Raw genomic sequence first — 23,042 nt, forward strand, 5'->3', positions numbered from 1 at the left:
ATTCAATCCAGATTATACTGGATCAGACCTTTAGGTTCATTTTGTCCAAAAATGTATACGTACTTTATCATTGATTTTGCTGTCTGCACCTCTCCAGGCATCTACATAATAACTTTCCAGAGGAATATGGATGTTATAGAAAGTGAACACTTGCCACTTAAAGGTATGTAGAATCAAATTGTAAAAAATGACACCCGTTACTGAAATAGTCGGTGTTGAATGCCTACATGACCCATGTGACTTGTACTATAGACAGGGTATACAAATACTGGAGTTTCCAATCATGATCTCTCGATTAGTCTGCGCCTATGTTTTCAACCCCTATGCTTGTCTCACATTGAATACGAGAGGGTTGTAGTGTAAGGGTTCAGTGCATCAAACGAGCGTTACCAACCTAAGTCTTGTTCGAATACAGCAATGGATGGTGATCAGTCTCGAGAATAAAATCTCTCCCAAAACATATACATGGAGTTTCCCAATCCGCAACACTACAGCAATATACTCGTTCTCGATTACGAATATTGTTGCTTCAAGAGCAGCAATATCCCGCTCACATAAGCAACAGGCATCTTTATCATTTCTTGTTTCTTCCGCAAAGCCGCTCCCAGCCCAATATCATAAACACCAGTTCTTAGAATAAACGTTTGGCTAACATCATATAGCTTTAATATCGGTGTACTGATCCGCTTTTCTTTTTTCTCTTTCTTGTGATGATCTCATCACTACTTTATACCATTGCTCCTTCTTTGTCAGATTGGACAATGGACTGCAATGGCAGCAAAATTTCCCATAAACCAACCAAGCCTAGACACAAATGATCCAGAGTCTTATTGATTGGTGTAAGGAGTTTCTAATTGCTTCTGCTTGTTTGGAGTGATGTTTTAATAGCCTTGATCCAATGATAATATAACCCACACACGCTGTTCTCTCCTAGTATCCATGAAGACAAAAATGTCTACGTAGCTGTCAACGCTTATTGAACCTTTTGGCATCTTGCGCATCCAGCGACAACATGAGGCACTAGCACTTACCAATCCGAATGGCATTGCCTTAAATTGGTATAACCCCTTTCTGGGTTGCAAATGCCTTCAATGTACGGGAATCCTCAACGATGGTACATGCCAATATCCCGTTGACAAATCGCATTTCGAAATGTTCCGGTGATCCGACAATTTCGCAAAACGTCCCTCACATCTAGCATCGGTTCGGCATCAAAAACTGATTTTATTTCATTGATTTCATTGACGGAAGTCAATACAACAGTTGTTTGTACTGTTCTTTTTCTTGAATGGGCCCACGGGAGACAAATATTGGGAGTTACAGGGTTTCTATCACCGCGATATCTAGCATGTTATTGAACTCCTCATCCACCGCCTCTTGTGCATTAAAAGGTTCTGGGTAACCATTAATCCTAATCCGCTCAGATGTATTCAAGTTGTGGTATCTGGATGTTTAGGGCCTTCGTGTCTGTTATTGTTCCCTTGTTTTCCCTGGATTTGTTTCTGTTTTTCTTTTCTCTTGTATCTATAACGCTTAATAAACACACAACCCGAGTGTGTTGTAATCGTTTCTTCTGTACAACACCCGGCTCACAATGACGCCCACATTGCAGTCACAACAGGATGTAATATTGCGGATCAACACTTAAACCACAATATCGCGACGAGGTTGGAAGCTTGTGTACTACTGTGGAAGTGAGTGGGTGGGCGTGGAACTGGAGCCTCTGAGTAGGTCAATGATATCCAATCTGGTCTGCCGGTGAATACATCTCAGTATTTTTCCAAGATCTAACTGATAGGCTAATGCTGATTTTGGACAACTCCTCACTCACATTTACCTGGTCTACCCCTTGTATCTCGACACTCAAGGGATTCTCTAGGAACGTCTATATTTCGGGATCGCCAATCGCATCATCCTCAAAGACTACGGAAGTTTTTATAGTATCTACATGTCTCCACATTGGCATGCAATATGCTCAATATGCCATACGTGTCATTCTTATGGTCCATGTCACCCTTAACCTACTTAACTTCGTGGGAACTTTCCATGGAACAAACACTTTGCAATCAATGCATACATACATACATACATACATACATACATACATACATACATACATACATACATACATACATATATACATACATACATACATACATGCATGCATGCATGCATGCATGCATGCATGCATCCATACATACATACATACATACATACATACATACATACATACATACATACATACATACATACATACATAGCGTAAGTACAAGCATGTACGTGCATATTGTCACAGGATGAAGCCGGGTTGGGACTGGATTAGGGAAGACGCCAAAAGCAACTGCGTTTACAAGATGTTTATTTATAAACGCAATTTAAATATTAACAAATCTGACACCATTATAAACAAAAAGATAAGGAAAGTTATAAAGTTCCTAACATGGAACTATCAACAATTAACTCAACGAGAAAAAACTCAAACCATTAATTTAAAAAATGGGATTTATCAACAAACGTGAATTCCTATCACCGATCAACAAAATAAAAGTGATCTACACCCCAATATAAAGAGTCTTGAATGTATCGTTCAAATAACTATTTTAAAAAGAATGTAATTATGAATGTATCGTTCAAATAACAATTTAGAAAATAATGTAATTATGAATGTAGCGTTCAAAAAACGATTATGAAAGGCAAGTAAATTTGAATGTATCGTTTAGACAACGATCTTGAAAAGAATGTAAATTTGAACGTATCGTTCATAAAACGATATTGAAAAGCAGTGTAAATTACGAACCTATCGATCGTTCATAGTACGATTGGAATGATTAAAATTATAAACCTATCCATCGTTCACATAACGATAGAGCAACACGTGTAATTATGAACCTATCTATCGTAAACCGATATTGAAATAGGAATAGGAATGAATGAAATTATGAACCAATCGCTCGTTTACATAACGATATAGCAATAGGAATGAATGAAATTAAGAACCTATCGCTCGTTCACATAACGATATAGCAATAGAAATTAATGAAATTACGAACCTATCGATCATTCACCTAACGATATTGCAATAGGAATGAATGAAAGTATGAAATGCAATTGTGTAAATAACATGGAACACTATAACTATTGTGGCGCCCATTTGACGACCAAGATGTTAACTCCAGTTCCACGCGCTCTAGTAAATGGCCAGAGAAGCACCCACGCATGATCCTCTCCTCTCAGTCTGTTGAAGGATCGCTAGAGAGCCCTCACATCACAGACCCGATGGTCGCGAAGCCCTGGTCCCTCGCATCGAGAAAACCAGTCCACTCTTCCGATCCAACGTCACCATAACACAGTGTATACGTCACACGAAACCACACAGATGTCTGTGACTCCACATGAAACGATGTACAAGGCATGGCAGGCATGTATAAAGCAGCTCTACAGCTGGTGACTCCGCATCAAACCATATACAAGGCATGGCATTTAGGCAGCTCTACAGCTGGAGATTTGCTTCAGTAAAGGGGTAAGCTTCCTGACAAGACTTGGCGTAATGTGATTTGGTTATAGAGAATTTGCTCTGTGTGTACACTAGGGGTGACAGATATACGCAGGCAGTTTCCCCGCTGCAGGCAATTTGTTCGTGCAGATGGTCTGAGTTTCGCTCAGGATCTCGAAATAACTAAGCCGAAAAAATATACCACCCTCGGGTGACGCTGTACGCGGCAACGAAACCCGAGTAGATTTTTTACAACATATACATATATATATATTGATATAACTCCTAAACAATTTCGTGACAATACCTCCCCCCTTAGAAAAGTGTAAACACTTTTAGAAAAACACGGAATTGTGTCAAAAATAACTGAAACTTTACTTTCATTTGTAAAGAAAAATGCAAAATCGGACTTTGCTTAAGTAATCAGCCACTACCTTTCCCGACCCTCTTATTGCTTCGATCCTGAAACCATGTGGCTGCAGATTCAATGCCCAACGCATCAATCTTGCGTTGGCAACTTTTTCCTTGTTGAAATATATGAGAGGCTGATGGTCCGTAATTCCCGTCCGAAAAGGTACGTATGGAATTTCCCTATACCCTACACCAGTGCCAAACACTCCTTTTTCGATCACGGAGTAATTTTGCTCCCTAGGCAGCAATTTCCTCCTAGCATAAGCTATGGGTAATGTTACCCCCTCTTGCTCTTGTAGCAAAATTGCTTCTAATTCCGTGTCGGAAGCATCAGTTCCCAATATGAAGTATTTATTTAATTCTGGCAATTTTAGGATCAATGCACTGATCAATCTTCCCTTAAGAGCGTTAAAATCTCTTTCCTGACATGAACCCCAAGAAACTTTATTGGGCTGTCCCTTCCTAGTTAAATCCGTCAATAGACTAGATATAGCGGCGAAATTTGGAACGAACTTCCTACATAATCCTATCAAACCAAGAAACAATCGTATCTGTTTCTTGGTTTCTGGCCCAGGGACAACATTGATGGCTTCAATTTTGCCAGGGTGTGGTTTTACTTGCCTTGACCCACTTACTACATGGCCCAATCATTCCAAGTTAGAATATGTTATACCATACTTGGAGGGTCTCGCTGTGAGATTTGCTTGCGGAGTCTGTCGAACAAATTGACTAATAAACTAAAATGCTCTTCCCAGGTATGCGTATATAATGGCTGTCAGAATAAAAAAGGAATTGCTTGCTTGTCCTTTTTAAAGGAAGTTTAAACTTTGTACACACAATATCAAGTTTAATAAGAAGAAGCACAAGAAGTTGTAAAGTGAATCATGTTGTACTAGTAAACATACTAGTAACAATACTACATGGTTAATTCCCAAACATATGCAGTAACAATACCCTATTTCCCACCACTGACTTTGTGATCTCTAAAACCTGATGTAGCAATAATACTACATAGCTCTCCACCAAACCCATGTAGTAATAATACCCTATTTCTAGGCATTGATTTGTTTTCTTCACATTCTGATGTAGTGGCAATACTACATGGCTCTCCACCAAACCCATGTAGTAACAATACTCTATTTCTAGGCACTGATTTTGTGATCTCCAAAGCCTGATGTAGTAACAGTACTACATGGCTATCCCCCAAAAACATGTAGTAATATTACCCTATTTCTAGGCACTGATTTTGTGATCTCCAAAGTCTGATGTAGTAACAATACTACATGGCTATCCCCCAAACACATGTAGTAACAATACCCTATTTCTAGGCACTGATTTTGTGATCTCCAAATCCTGATGTAGTAACAATACTACATGGCTATCCCCCAAACGCATGTAGTAATATTACCCTATTTCTAGGCACTGATTTTGTGATCTCCAAAGTCTGATGTAGTAACAATACTACATGGCTATCCCCCAAACAAATGTAGTAACAATACCCTATTTCCAGTCACTGATTTTGTGATCTCCAGAGCCAGATGTAGTAACAATAATATATAGCTCTCCACCATACCCATCTAGTAACAATACACTATTTCTAGGGCACTGGTTTTGTGATTTCCAAGCCTGATGTAGTAACAATACTACATAGCCTTCCACCAAACCCATGTAGTAACAAAACCCTATTTCTAGGCATTGATTTGTTTTCTTCATATTCAGATGTAGTGACAATACTACATGGTTCTCCACCAAACCCATGTAGTAATAATACTCTATTTCTAGGCACTGATTTTGTGATCACCAAAGCCTGATGTAGTACCAATACTACATGGCTATCCCCCAAACACATGTAGTAACAATACGCTATTTCTAGGGCACTGGTTTTGTGATTTCCAAGCCTGATGTAGTAACATTACTACATAGCCTTCCACCAAACCCATGTAGTAACAAAACCATATTTCTAGGCATTGATTTATTTTCTTCAAATTCTGATGCAGTGACAGTACTACATGGCTCTCCACCAAACCCATGTAGTAATAATACCCTATTTCCAGTCACTGATTTTGTGATCTCCAGAGCCAGATGTAGTAACAATACTACATAGCTCTCCACCATACCCATGTAGTAACAATACGCTATTTCTAGGGCACTGGTTTTGCAGTTTCCAAATCTGATGTAGTAACAATACTACATTGCTCTCCGATGACATAATATTACTTGCAAATGTAGCATTTCTACATTGTTAAACTTGATTTGCTTTTGTAATAATGTTGCTCCTAGGAGACTGCATTGTTCTGAAGCTGTCATCAACAAGCCTGGTTTAATAGTATGACCAGTAATAATACAGTCTAGTTGAGATTGTTGAAGGTGCTATTTATAGAACTTAGAAGATATTCAGTATGTTGAAGTACTTGTACATAACATTTTATTCATCATGAAATATAGATATTTTCAACAGTAATGTAATGCAAAAATTCTTTCTCATGTAATAGAATTAAAATGTCACTAGCATCTCATGCTGTTTTTTCTGGTAGTTCTTCCATATAAGGCAGATATTTGGGTAATTGTTTTCCTTAGGAGGCTATTAAAGTTTCATATAAACTCTGTTCTGCTCTTCCATCGATCTTTTTTCAACATATAGCCTACACATAGAGTCATTGTCTCCACTAATACAGAGTTTTGCCCTCATCATTTTTCTGAAAATATAAAATAGTTTATTTGAAAACATTGCAGACACTAGCATGGAAATTGTGTTAATGCTGTTTTGATCCACCATGCACATAGCATACAATATGACCTTTAAAACTATATATGGTTACAGGGTGCTCTCAGTAGCTTCCAGGAGCTTACCCTAGGGCATCACGGGAGAATGGGAAGACCCAAGAGTGTAGTTATGAAACCTATTACATATGCCATCTTTCAGATCTCCACCTGCATTTCTTAAGAACCTACAATATGTATGTATGTATCAGCATACATATAGATGGATGGACATGCTGGATCGTATGTGTGTGTGTGTGTGTGTGATTTGGATTTTTAATGTAGCTTTAACCATTATTCAGTCATATCGCTACAATGCCCACAGTGTGGCAGTTTATATAGATGTCAAGCACTGGGGCATGATGTCCCACCCAGTCACAATATCCTGACACCAGGTCAAGCAGTCTTAACACTAACCTCTTAATGTCAAGGCAGGATCATATAATATCTGCCTTTACAAAAAAGTAGAATAATACATTTATTATGAAAACTGAATATAAACTTCTAAAATATTTTGTAATATTTAGTAGTAAGAATATTTTCAAGATGGCATTGATCAATTTCATATTAAATTATTTGATTTACCCAGTTTACTTTCAGTATCTGTTAGACCAGAAGTTGAAAGATTGTGTCAAGTTCCTGACTACTTTGTAGTAATGACAAACATTAAACTGCATGCAATTGCAAAACAACACTTAATATTAAGGCCAATAGACTTCAGATTTCAAATGGACAGTAATGTCCATACTCTCATGATGAACATTATATGTGAGAGTTAGAGTCATTGCAGTGATGATTTATCACATAATCTGCATATGAACTATGGCAATTATACAACGAGTCAAGTTACTTAAATCATGGTATAAGAAAATTTCCTAACCTGTTTTATCTTCAGGTGATGGAAACTTTTATTCCACATGTCCAAAAATGTTGACTGAATAACTGCATGGATCATTTGTTTTTTTCTTCATGCAGATTCTGCTCGTATATTGTTAATTTTCTAGATTTGTAAGGCAGCATCATATCACCATTATCTGTAATTCTGTCAGCATGGTGGTATGCATAATCCTGAAGCCAAGATATTGCATGTTCTCTTCCTTGTCCTTGACCACTCTCTTTTCTGTATCCAGCTGAAATTGTGCCACCCTTAGATTTCTTTATGTATTTGTAATATAAATATTTGTCAATCCTATACAAACATCTAAAGCAAATCCACAAACACTCTTTCCATCGACCGCTCTGGTGGCCTAGTGGTTAGAGCGTCCGCCTCGGATGCGGGAGGTCATGGGTTCGATTCCCGATCGAGTCATACCAAAGACTTACAAATATGGTACAGTAGTAACATTTGCTTTGCTTGGCGATCAGCATAAAGATGTTAGTGTTGGGACTGGTCGGCCTGCGTACCAGGATACTGTGACTGGGTGGGACATCATGACAAAATTTCTGCAGCATGATACCCCAGTGCTAGATATCACTATAAACTATCACTCTGCAGACATCATAGTGATATGACTGAAAAAGTTGTTAAAGCTATGTTAAAAATCCAAATCACGCATACACACACACACACACACACACACACATTTTCCACCATCAGTAAAATAAGAAACATTCCTTTTTTTGTCCTTCCCATCAGCTATTTTGTCCAAAAAAAGCACTCAACTCTGCTTTCAAAACAATTGTTCAGTATCAATATCTTGCTTCTTTGATATCAGTTTCTGTTATCATTTTTAGACAGTAATTTACACATTGTTTTGCTTTCTGTAAGCATCTTCTTACATCTTGCATAGCTTTTCCCAGCAGCTTGGAGTTGTAAGTTCTTAATTGTTTGCTCTTATTCGATTTCCATGTATCATCAAAGATGTAATTGTATATGCTTAAATCATAAATGTATATACTTAAATTGTAGGTTTTAGAGTTAAATTGTGTTACAAAATGTATAAGATTAAATTTGATTTTTGTTCTTTTATTTTACTTCATATTTTGGTACAAGAACATAAACATCAGTAAAACACACTTTATAGCTATAATGATTCAACAATGAACATTTTAACTTCAAAATACAAGAAAATTAGAATTGTTTCAGCTCTCTTAAATGACACTAAAACCCCGAGCATCACCACATACCCTATCTTCCAGCAGCAAATAATGTCATAACTAATTAACAAACATATTTCTTGGTAAAATGCAATTCTGGATAAAGTGCATACATCTGTTGTTGGGTTTAATGCCATTTTTCAGCACACGAAAGGCTATACATGGCGGCCAGTATTAATGGTGGAGGAAGAGCCCAGAAAAACCCCGGAAAGAACCACCGACCCACGAGAAACTACTGGCAAGCTTTCTCACCTACCCACATTAGCCGAAACCAAGACTCGAACCCACACAGACAGAGGTGAGATGGCAGTGATCCGTAACGGAGATCGCTTATGACCACTCCGTCACTTGCATACATTTGATGTCACATGAAAACTAAGGATAGCTAAGATCATGAACATCTTTATATGATGAAGTGAACATTTAAGACTTAAGTTAAGTGGATAAGTACATTTAGGTGTGTCCCTCTCCCAGTTTTGAGGCTTAAATTGCATGCTAGAACTGGAAACTACATCAATAGATTTACAGTTATTTATGTATTGCTGTGATGTGCTTATATTAATGGCACAATAAGAACTGTAAAAATTCTACACATACCTACATCTACAAAATGTATTGTTCCACACCACCTGGTTAAATAATAAATGATACTAAATTTTAATCAGAAGTAGGATATTGAAGAATCATATAAAATAATGTAATTGCCAACCGCTACATCTGAAATAAAAAATGGTAGATATTACAATTAATTACAAGCAGAATATATAAAATCCTCAAATACATTGCATTTATTTTAAGGTTTATAAATATTTTGTGGTATAACATTTAAGATGCTACATACCTTGATCCCTTCAGTAAATGATGGGTTTTCCATCTGGATATCCATGACGCAACTGATTGAATCTACTGGTTTTGTAGAAGTTATTGCTGATCCAAGTCCATCAACATCATCTTTCTTAGTCATGTAGTCATCTTGAAAAGTTTTGTGTTCCTCTGCAGCTGATGTATCTGAAGCATCATGACTTTTTGACAGATCTTCTTGCAAAGAACTTCCCAATTTGTCAATAAGTGCTGTACCCAGAACTTCAATACTTTTGGATATATCATTATCCTGTCACACATAATTGTCCATTAATGAGGTTCCTAAAGCATTATTACTTTCAGTTTCATAATTGTTTTCCATGGAATTGCATAGTTCATCAAAGACAAAGTCTGTTTCACTGGCCATTTCAGTGTTATATGGCAATACATTCAAGGATTTACTTCAGGCAGCTTATAATACTATCCTATTTAATAAGACATATGTTTACATTTACTGCTGGATATTAGCAGTTATAATACAAAGCACTGGGCATTGCATGAATCACGTCTAGCATAGCTAATGTTAGTAATTGGATTTTCTCCAGTCCTTACCCTTCTGCATTGTTTTGCAACTAGAGAGCCAATTGGGATCCCATTCATTACCCAACAGGTGCTGACATTTAGTTTGATACTCCCATCATTAGTTCTCAGACACTAGTTAATTGTACAAATATAGTCCAACAAAACCCACAATTGTCTTGCTATCATGCAAAAGAACTGCTCTGCCATTCTCTGTAACTGTTATCTCAACAGCTGTTAACTTTGATCTTTTCACACAAGGGATTTGTCTCTCCATTTGAAGTAATTATAAAATAACTTTACCAAACCTGAGTTTTCTCCATAATACAAGTAGGAGGGGGATATGCATTCCTTTATTCTTGAAACACTCAATTTCCTTGCATGCACTCTGATTAAAAGTATATTTAAGATGGAATAATGTTTACAACAGATGTAGACAGAAATGGGGTTGCATTTCTGTCCTACAGAATAATGATTACATCATATGGACAAGAACTTTGAGTATGTATGTATGTATGTATGTATGTATGTATGTATGTGTGTATGGCACATCTGCCAGTAGCTTCTCATGGGTCGATTAATTAATTAATTAATTAAATAATTAATACTGTGCTGAAAAATGGAGTTAAACCCCACAACAACAAAAACATCAACAATGGCACATCTGCACTATCATGGCCACCACACAGAGCCAGGTTAATTAGGTAGTAATATTAGTTAAGTTTAATTTGCTGATAATTGTAACTGATGAGATAAGCCACTCTCAGATTTGAGCAAATTCATGTGGGTGCTCTTTGGACTGATTGAATGTATTTTTAAATTTTATTTGAAACAACTTCCAAACTCAATATCAAGCCCTAATAGTCAGGGTTGATTCATCATGCTAAAACTAGTATACACATAGGTAGACCATCTCGAAACATCAAAGCCTAGAGAAAAAAAAACGTTTGGAGGACATGTGCAATATTATTAATAAATCAACTCATCCATATATCCAGGATCGCATAATCCCTAAATTTTCATAAAAATACTCAAGATAACTAGTAGATCTACTTGGTGTTTTTTTTTAAAACAGTAACATTTCCAAGTCTGGACATATATTTGTTCAGTCAGAAAGTGCTCTTGTTTTTACATCTTAATGAATCTCTCTCTCTCTCTCTCTCTCTCTCTCTCTCTCTCATTAGGAATATATTTCAACGTTAGTGGTTTTTCACACTCTTCTGCTGGGGAACTAATGAAGTTTTTTTATGACCACTGACCCCCCCTAAAAAAACATTGATGTTTTTTATGACCACTGACCCCCCCTAAAAAAAACATTGGCTAACCTAGTCTGCCCTCCTGTTAAGCAAGATACATTGTATGATAAATAAACTAATATACTGTACTTGCTCCATTCATTGGAATTAATTATTCAAATTGTATTCTTATGCTTTAGTGACAAAATATAAATTATTTAAGTATTAACTATATTATCTAAATAATTGAGAATTGTTGTTGAAAAACTATTTTGCACATATATAAAAGCTTTTTAATACATCTACTACTACTACTACTAATTTTAATAATAATCTAATTTTAAACTTTTTAGTCAGACAGTTTAAGGCCAGCAAGGCAACACATTTATTAAAAAATATATGATTTTAAAATAAATTTTGATCTTTTTCAAATGATCTTGCTAAAATATTTTTCTTATAAAATATATGCTGAAAAGGTAAATGTAAAAAAACATCAAACACATATTCTCATGAAGGCCGTAACAGTCTCTAGGCTGAAATTTTGCTTTGAAATCAATTTCATTACTTCTTTTTAACTGCTGAATGTGGAAACCATCTCTGATATTCTTCAACAATAACACCATTTTTAATTTAACTGCTATGGTGGACATACTGGAATCCATATTGGCATCATTATTATTTAGGACCAACAAGACATCATAAGAAGTCTTTTGGTGGAAATCCCATGTTGATATTAATTTCTATTTTGGAGGAGAACAATCTGGTGCACGCTCTTCATGTTAATCTTTAAATAATCCCAACCCTTTTTTCTAAACATATGGATAACAACTTAGTTCACTATATGAATTTGTGGAAAGCATTATCATATTAATGTCTACCATTTTTTCTTTAAATCAAAAAATATTTTATTCTCATCATGCTAAAAATATTTACAACTCTCTCTCTCTCTCTCTTTACATTATTTGATTGTATCAAGGCCTCATTGGTTGTTAACACCTGCTGTGCATCCAACTGTGTTTTGCTAACATCATCAGCATGCTAAACAATTATGAGCTCACAGTTAGCAAATTCCTCAGTAAGGAGAGTGCAAGGATCAGATGTTTACAGTGATAGCGTGTTTGAGCCCAAAAATCTTCTTTATACCCATAAAATAACAAAGTTTTGTATGGAGACTTCATTTATAATGCTATGGAAAGTATAAGAAAGCAGGTTTGGATTACTGAACTATAATTTATACTCTGGAAAGCCAATATGCAGCTAGCAAAACTGCATCAGAAAAACAAACCAAGTAAATCTAAGAATCTACCCCCACCCCCACCCGGGAAAAGCCATTTACAATGAGCTCGCAATAAGGACACAAGCACCTACCCGCCCCCCAACATGCAGTGGCCCAAATTCGCTGTTTAAAACCCAACAAACCCAAACACATGTACTAAAGTTATATTAGCACCCCATGACTCCGTTCCAGCATATGCTTGTAAAGAGTTGGAGGTGTCACACTGTTGTTTGTTTCTAAAGGTCATGGTTTGTAATTTAAGTATTCCCCGTTCTCCCAATTTTGGATTTCATGTGTGCATTTCTTTTTCTTCATGTCAGGTTGTTCTTTGTTTCATTTTGTCATATTTTTTGAGTTGTCCCTGCATGCTGGTTGTGAGATGTACTCCATTACCACCCGGTAGATAGGTTAGTTTCCATTCTCAGGTCAATACTTGCAAACACTAGTGCTTGTGAGTGTTTTCCTGCCTTGAACCTTACATGCATGAAGGGGCCCCGAGTGGCCGAGTGGTCTAAAGCGCTCTCTGTTACATATCACTGCCATCTCACCTCTGTCAGCATGGGTTCAAGTCTCAGATTCGCCCAATGTGGGTATGTGAGAAACCTTGCCAGTAGCTTCTTGTGGGTCAGTGGTTCTTTCTGGGTTTTGTCTCGGGTTCTTCCTCCACCATTAATACTGGCCGCCTTGTATAGCCTATTGTGTACTGCAAAATGACATAAAACGCTACAACAGCAACAACATGCATGAAACTTAGGATCGTACTCCTTTTTCCATTGCAGAAGTCCAGGTTAAAATTTGTGCTCCCCTCCCCATTTTGTTATCATTATTATTTTGAAGTGAATTGCCATAGTCATTAAAGTCCGGAGTGGTGCTGTTTGTGTGTGTTGTGATGTAACTGTACGCTTAAAAATAATCATTAGAAACTAATTTAGACAAATAGTGCCTCTAACACAATGTGCAGGAGAAAGTGGGCCGAAATCCCGCCAGCTGATGACATTTGGAAGACAGCAGGCGGTGAAGCTGAAATCAAATTACCAAACAAGACTGATAAGTGCGCCCATATAAACACGCAACCTAATGACGAATGATAAACGCAGAAGGATCTAACATGAGGACATATACGAGTGATTCATGCAAAATACCACAGGGGAGAATTAGCAGAAAATAACCAAGAAATAGAGCACTAATTACAAACTAATTCTTAAACACAGTGCGAAATAAGAACAAATGAAACTTTTGAAACCAAAATTTTCTTTACCTTGCCTACAATAAAAAAATTGATACCCACGACAACAAAACTAACATAGTATATCTCCCTGGAAAAGCCATCTCAGGATGTGCTGGCTGAGAGGACATCAGACCACCTTCAAGCAAAAAACTGCATTAGAAAAATCGGTTTGGTCTCACTAGTGCACATCCCATTTGAGCGCCGCTCAGTGAGGCGCTGAAGAAAAAAAATTCTCATTAGAGCTAATCCCGTTAGAGCGCAAAAAAATCTCACTACAGCGCATTCCCAATAGGGCGCGGAGAAAAAAATTAAGTTCAACAAGATTGAATCGCCATCACGTTTGATGTTATATATATATATATATATATATATATATATATATATATATATATATATATATATATATATATATATATATATATATTATAATATGTACAAAAACGGCGGTCTCGTCACTATTAGAAAATGTGATGTGATTTTGATTTTTAACGTAGCTTTAACAATTTTTCAGTCATATCGCTACGATGTCTTCAATGTGGCAGTTTATAGTGATGTCCAGCACTGGGGCATCATGCCGCAGACATGTAGCATGATGTCCCACCCAGTCACATTATCCTGGCACCAGGCCGACCAGTCCTAACACTAACCTCTTAATGCTGAACGCCAAGCGAGGCAGCTGTTAGTACCATTTTTTAAGTCTCTGGTATGTCTCGCCTGGGGATCGAACCCACGACCTCCCGCATCCGAGGCGGACGCTCTAACCACTAGGCCACCGGAGCGGTTCTATTAGAAAATAATTACTGGACAGAAACCAGAGAAACATCAATACACATAATTTTATACAACTATTATACCTGACACATGTTTATTCCTTTTGTACGCAAAAAAGCAAGTAGATAAAAAATGTAATGCAAATTAAAATATAATGTAGTCATTCCTTGCACAAACACGATATTACATGAATAAAACAATATAGATACATATATAACACAAACACAATACTGTAATAGATTGATCCTTGGTCAAGATCACTATAATTTAGAGACCATGTTATAGAAACCAGTCGCAAGACCTAGTGTCTGAAGAAGGAGGTATATGTCATAAAGAAATATACCGGGAAGGAAAACAAAGAAACCAGCTCCAGGGACAGTATGAGTATGACACATCGTAAAATAATAAAATGCAAAGATCAATGATCAACCGCTCGAACGAGAATAATAAATACTGTGTTTCTTCAAAATTCTTTTGATTAGTTTGCACTCTAGTCATACTAGTTCTTCGCGCTCTAATGGGATGTGCCCTAATAAGATTAGCTCTAGTAGGACAAAAATATTTTTTGCGCTCTAGTGGGATAAGCTCTAATGGTTTGCGCTCTGATGAGACGTTACCAGAAAAATCATCTGGTCTATGGAAAGCCTTCCAAGGTGGCTAGTAAAATTACACCAGAAACTCTTCTGATTAGCATATTTTCCATCACGTAATATTTCTTTTTATTGTCATAGTAATGTATTTTTTGCATTAGGATCTTACTTTTGTTGACATTGATATAACCTAAGCCCAGTTCGCAAACATGTTGAAATTATTGTAATATTATGTACTTTAATGTACAGTGTCTAAGATGTAACATTGATGTGATACACAGAGAGAGCTTAGTTTGTAGGCTGGATACTGGCCTATGCCACCCTGGGTTAGCATGATATAGACAATAATGTGTTGAAAGTGCAATAAAAAGCACAAGAAAATTGATGCTGGGAAATGTCTGAGGCCCAAAAAGTATATTTAATATTGCACTATTATATATATAAAGCACTCAGCATTACAGATCACTGCCATCTCACCTCTGTCTGCATGGGTTCGAGTCCAAGGCTCGGCTAGTGCATGGGTACATGGGAAAGCCTGCCAGTAGCTTCTCGTTGGTCGGTGGTTCTTCCCTGGATTTTCCAGGGTTCTTCCTCCACCATTAATACTGGCCGCCATGTATAGCCTATCTTGTGCTGAAAAATGGCGTTCAACCCTAGAACAACAATTAATATATATATATATATATATATATATATATATATATATATATATATATATATATATATATATATATATATTGAAATGACTAGTATATATAATCTACTAAGCACTTTAAATACTTTGCTCAGTTAGATGCACAAATCAATTTTGGGATTTTAAAAAAATACTCCAGGGGGAAAAAGTGATAGGGGTCAGCAACAAAAAACAGAGATGGTCAGCCAAACAGAAACACACATATTTACTTTACTTGCCTAATGTAGTGATTTTTGCTGAGATGTGGCTTAAGCATAGTATTCTAAATGATGAAATACAGGAAGGAAAGGTTGCACTTGAGTGTAATGCAAGCATTAAAAAAAAACAACATTCAGACTGTTCTACAGTGTGACTTGGACATTTCTGACCTTGAATGTACATGGATAGAACTAAATAATACAGGGAAGAAGGTAGTAGCTTCATGGATATGATCACCTAATTATAACATAGCTGCTTGGGAGCAACTTGAATTTAGTATTGAGATAGCCCAATCCACTAAACTTAATCATTTCGTTTCAGTAGATTTTAACTGAAAAGGTTTCTCCTTCCTGAATAAAAGAATATCATTGTTTTGAAACTGAAACTCAGTTAATGTATAAGGATATAGGAATGGTCCCAAATTCGGTTGGCTACATTTAATTCAAAGAAGACTGAATTAAATCTAATACATTATCACGAAAAGGTACTCAAACTATCCAAATATGTATACATGGCTGAAACAAACATGCAAGAAATTACTTAATGTATACATATGGGTGTTATCTTTGTTAGTGATTCCTCATTGTACACACATACTCAATATATTCCTGATAAAACCTGCAAGAAAGTGTAAAACTTGAGAAAGTTTCAAATACAAACCAGATTGATTCTCCTTGGAAAAATGTGCACAATGGTTATATTTTATCAAGGTTTGGCTGAACTGCAGTCTCATTCTGTTGAACCTTGGACTAATAATGACTTAATGGACAGAATGATTTTTGTGTTAACATACATATATACAGATCTAGTTAAAGCATAATAAAGATGGTATTCCTTAGTAGATATGAATGTAATAGTGCCACTAATGTTCTTGTTTCAGGTTTTCTTTTTGTTTTTATTCAACTTAAAGAATTCTACACAGAGCATACATTCTATGAATTCTGTAATGTTCTTAAGTAAATGATAGCTATTTTAAGTCAATTTATGACCAGGTATGTGTATCTGCCAAAAGAGACAGTCTCATTGCACCAAGAGTGACAGTCACATTGCAGTTAAGAGTGACAGTCACACTACAGTAAAGAGTGACACTCACATTTCACCAAGAGTGACAGTCACATTTCAGTAAAGATTGACAGTCACACTACAGTAAAGAGTGACACTCACATTTCACCAAGAGTGACAGTCACATTGCTGTAAAGATTGACAGTCACACTACAGTAAAGAGTGACACTCACATTTCACCAAGAGTGACAGTCACAGTGCAGTAAAGATTGACAGTCACACTACAGTAAAGATTAACAGTAACATTGCACCAAGGATGTATGTCACATTGCTGTAAAGAGTGACAGTCACACTGCACCAGAAGTGACAGTCACACTTATTAAAAAGTGATGGTCAAACTGCAGTAAAGAGTGACATTCACACTGCAGTAAAGAGCAAGCCTCCTTGAAGTAAAGAGTGACAGTCACATTGCAGTAAAGAGTGAAAGTCACATTGCACTAAAGTGTGTGTGTGTGTGTGTGTGTGTGTGTGTGTGTGTGTGTGATTTAGATTTTTAATGTACTTTAACAATTTTCCAATCATACCGCTACGATGTCTGTAGTGTGGCAGTTTATAGTGATGTCTAGCACTGGGGCATCATGTCACATTATCCTGATACCAGACCGACTAGTCCTATCACTAACCTCTTAATGCTGAGAGCCAAGTGAGGCAGCTGTTAGAACCATTTTTGTAAGTCTTTGGTATGACTCAGCTGGGGATTGAACCCAGGACCACCCACATCTAAGGCAGATGCTCTTACAGCTAGGCCATCGGAGCGGTGTGCAGTAAAGAGTGAGTCACATTGTACTAAGAGTAACAGTTAGCTTGCAGTAAATTACTTAACTGGAAGCCCACAATTTATGAGAAAACATTAAAATGTTAATTGCAATCTACAAAACATGTACAGACTGTGAAATGGTGAGAATTACAGCAAATTCAATTTCTAAAATCAAGTGAAACATATATGTTACTCCTGCTGACACAAATGTAATATACTCTTGTGTTTGCATGAAGTTCAGGCATGTATAATACCTGTAATTAGTTTGCCGTTTTATCCACCATTGCATGCAATAATCAATAACAATGATACCGTGATTTTCAGAATCACTGCAAAGTTATAACGCTTGTACGTGTCTAGTTTTAATATGACTAGTAGACACACAAACCATAAGATATCATGTTACTACATACCACTGCATATAGTATGAGCAAAGATAGTATTAATATTAATCTGTATTATATCTAAGAATAGCAGACAATGGGACATGTATAACATTTGGCTGTATCCATGGCAGATATATTAGTTAGATTGCATCAGTGCATGTTTAAAGCCTGCTTTTGAAGACATCCAGACCGTGAGCAAGACATTTTATGCACAATTTTCAATTTGTAAATAAAATTTGTACAGCTAGCTAAATATGCTTAGTGTTATGAAGTAAGGTTGAGGGGTAACTCACTGTTACCAATTTTTTAAATGATTAGCAATAATATCTGAATGATCAGCACTCATTCCAGGTAATCAATACAGTACTAATACATATGACATAAAATAGCCATCACAAAACCCAAAACATTTAGAATTGAATGTTATTTGGGTTCAAGATGGAGAGATTAGAGGAAGTTGAGATTAGATTTTAGTTCAAACCTTTAAATGCATCAGAAAAAAACACTTTTTAAAACATAGTAATAAGCTATCATGAGTCTAACCATCTTAGTATATATTTTCATATAATTTTTACATTTGGATAGAGAAGTGATCTATGATTTTTTTGCAAAACTGACAAGATGCAATCCTAAACCTATTTGTTAGGATAGTTTATGACATCGGCACTGTTTGGAGGAAAATATATTGTTTGCTACATGTAATTGCATTAAATAAACTGAACCAATCAAAATTACTATATTGTAGCTACATACATAATCATTTATTGTAGCAAGATATTGTTGTCTGCAAGCGTGTTTGCTAGAAGCACACTGATGCAGAAAATGTCATACAGTTTGAAAAAATAATAGCTACAGCATTATAACTTTGAGTACAATGCTTATTTTTTTATACTGGAGCATAAATCAGTGAGAGAGAGAGAGAGAGAGAGAGAGAGAGAGAGAGAGAGAGAGAGAGAGGAATGGGTACACAAAACGTGTGAGGGCTGGAGTGATTTTTTGGCCTAAAATTCATTTTGGTATGATAATCATATTAGACTAGACATGGTTTTTTATGTAAGTGGCTATGCCTGACATTCTTGCTTGAAAACAATTCAAGTAATATGGTTCTGATAGCTTTTTCTACTTTTTTTACTTGAATGAGTTACTAAACAGCAAGTTCCAATCTGTTATTTATTGTACACTTTTACACAGGTGTAGGGGAGTCATGCACATGAAATTGTTGATTATGTTTAGATCTTAATTGTCATCTTCTCTAAACAAAGGATGACTGTGAACTACAGGCACTGATACTTTGAAAACCATGCAACTAAGGCAGGTGCTCTGATAATTAACAGAGATTGATGTCTCACTGGACAATCAGGACCAGCAAATATATTTAGTAACACCATTAGAGATAACTGTGGTTGATACTTGTACTAACAGCTGAAATAATTTTCAGCCTAACACCCTGTGTGTCAAGGCTGTCTTCATTAACAAATTCCCATGGGTCAGTGTTGAACAGAGTCAGTGTTTGAACCATGCTGCCTCTAATGTTAACCCTCTGCTTTTGAAAAGAGCATCACTCTGAATATAGAATGAAGATGATCAGTTTTATATGCAGTTTATTAATTACAATGAATGGAATAAAGGTATGGTATATCACTCAGCTGACAACTTATGCTGGTGTGACAAATTATGTGTGTGTGTGATTTGAATTTTTAACGTAGCTTTAACAATTTTTCAGTCAATTTGCTATGATGTGTGATGTCTGCAGAGTAGCAGTTTATAGTGATGTATAGCACTGCAGCACCGTGACACAGACATGTAGCTGCAGAGTAGCAGTTTATAATGATGTATAGCACTGCAGCACCGTGACACAGACATGTAGCATAATGTCCCACCGAGTCACATTATCCTGACACCAGGTCATCCAGACCTAACACTAGCCTCTTAATGCTGAGTGCAAAGCGAGGCAGCTGTTGGTACCATTTTTGTAAGTCTTTGGTATGACTTGGCCGGGGATCAAACCCATGACCTCCTGCATCCAAGGCAGATGCTCTAACCACTAGGCCACGAGAGCGGTCTTGAACAATGTTACCATTTGTAACTTTACGTGAGCCAGGGAATAATCAATATAACTGCCATTGCAAATCTTTTAGAAAAGTAATCTCTAGATGCAATTGGGAATAAGAATTATGAAGTAGAAACATTAATATACAAGTTATCTTGACAATGAAATGATGTTCACAGTGATAAGACAGGGCATGGCATACAATAACTTTCTTTTATATGATATCAAGGTAGGTACTGTAATGAGTTGATAAAAACCCAGAGGATAATTTTGTTTTCCTTGTTACTGTAAGTATTTGTTCTTAGAGTCTGCTTCATTAGCTATAATATTGTTGACCCACAGAGCCGGATTTTACTGGATGCTTTTTGTGTTTTGCTTTTGATGGTTTTGTCAGCACCATTATAACCAAATACTTTTCCCAAGGACACACCAAAGTGGTTAGCCCAATGCTGGCTTGAGCAGACTGTCAAAGCTTGAATGTTAGGATTATGAGTCTGATTCCCTATGAAATGAGCCATCACAGGTTGCTTTACTAGGTGAAATTACATACATACATACATACATACACAAATACATACATACACACACAAATACATACATACATACATTCTTATCCATACATACATACATACATGCACACACACACACATACATACATAAACACACAAATACATCCATCCATCCATACACACATACAGACATACATACATAGATACATACAGTCTTTCCCATGCACAGTTACAACACATTTACATACTGATATAGACAGAATATGTGAATGTCTTGTACTTGGAATTGTTGTAAGACAGCATGTTCAAGTACAAAGTGTGGAAAGTATAAAATACAATGAAGTTATAATGTCCTGAACATCTAATTAGGTCAATTATATGTTTTTGCTTAATTGTGCTAAAATGTTTTCAAAATCTAATTCTGAAAAGTCCTCATCCAGGTGACCCTGCACAGCTACAGGGGAACAGCTGCAGAATCACATATCAACAGGTTTCTCTTTGTAGCAATTACAGTCAATTGGATTCCAACAAACTGACATTGATAATCTGAAATATGATAGCCTTCATGTCCTCCAGTCCAGTAATTGGGTTTCTCATAACAGGCAAACTGATATCATTTTGCCTGGTCATTTCTGAAACTCCATCCTTAGTGAAGTGACATAGGTGGTCCCTTCTATGATACAAGTCTGAGAGGGATCACACCAATAAACAGCAAAGCCAAATGGCACAGAAAGATAAGTGGGGGATGAAAGACAATCTTTTTGTTTTGAAAGATGTTTTGATGACAGAAAAGAAGATACTTCACATATCTGTAACAGCAGTCAGACAACATGCAAAGGTATATTTTCAATGTCATGATATTTGACAATTGATTTAATATTTTCTTTTAATTTGATAGTTATATTTTCATTTGACTTTTTTAATCTTATTTAATGTAATTTCCATAAACAAAATTGACATCAAACTGGTTAATTCAAAACTAGTAAATTGCTTTCTTTTAAAGATGGATGAATATTTTATATGAGATTTTCCAAGTCATATTTATTTTTTGTTTTCAAGCTATACAGTAGATGTGATTAGCTATATCAGTTATGTATGTAAAATGTATTGGCTTTAACTGAGCTGCATATTGTATTTAAGCTTTAGAATGGCCTTATAGATATCAGTAAATATTATTTCAAGGTATTTTATATACGAATTTGATGTATTGTGACTAGTACCACAATAATAACCCAAGCAGGCCTTTAGTCTAAAAGACAATAACATCATTAGGCTGGGTAATAAGACTTGGAAGATATTCTCCATTTGGTCATTATGAAAGATACACAGCTGCAAGTCCGGTAATGTTAAATACTTCGACCATACATTTATTCATATTGGAAGCATTTGTGGAGAATTAACTAAAAAAGAACCTCTACAATATATGCTATGAATATTGGACACTGGTAGGAAGAATACAAAAGACACAATTTTATATATATAGGATAACTGATTATAAAAGTCCTTACTTCATAACGAGGTCCACAAACATAGACCACACTATAAGTAGGATGTGAGTTACCAAGGAACCTCCAAAAGTTGAGAAAAAAAATCCCTTTGATAGCAAGAAAACTGCTGGGGGGAGGAAGCGGCGTTAGGGAACTGTGCTGTTTATTGACTAATTCCTCATTTTACAATCATGTCGATATTAAATGTCTGTGAAATCCAACTCTTTATTTTACGAAGTATTTATTTTGCTTGGCTGCCTTGTCATCTTCGTGTTACATACACAATAACATTTATAAGTGTTCGATTGATCAAATGAAGTGAGTTCACCCGACATATGATCGGGGTTGCTAGATTTTAAGTTTGTAGAGTTTTCATGCCTTTTAGCTTTTCTTTTATTCCACCTCCTTTATTTGATACAAAAGACATACTTAATATGTTAATACAAAGGAGACCAGCTTTTAATTCAATGCAACAATACAACAAATACTTCCGGAAGTCAGTTATCAAAACACGGTCGGCACTTAATTAGGTTTTCAGAAGATGCTAGCAGACATAGCTGTTACGGTAGATTGACGCATTTTACGTTTAATTGCAAGAGGACACATTGCATTTATGATGATTACACTAAAAAGGAACTAAAAGATGGAACGAAAACAC

This window comes from Sinohyriopsis cumingii, chromosome 15 (assembly GCF_028554795.1).
Source record: "Sinohyriopsis cumingii isolate HCF-2022 chromosome 15, ASM2855479v2, whole genome shotgun sequence".
In the NCBI taxonomy this organism is placed as follows: Eukaryota; Metazoa; Mollusca; class Bivalvia; order Unionida; family Unionidae; genus Sinohyriopsis; species Sinohyriopsis cumingii.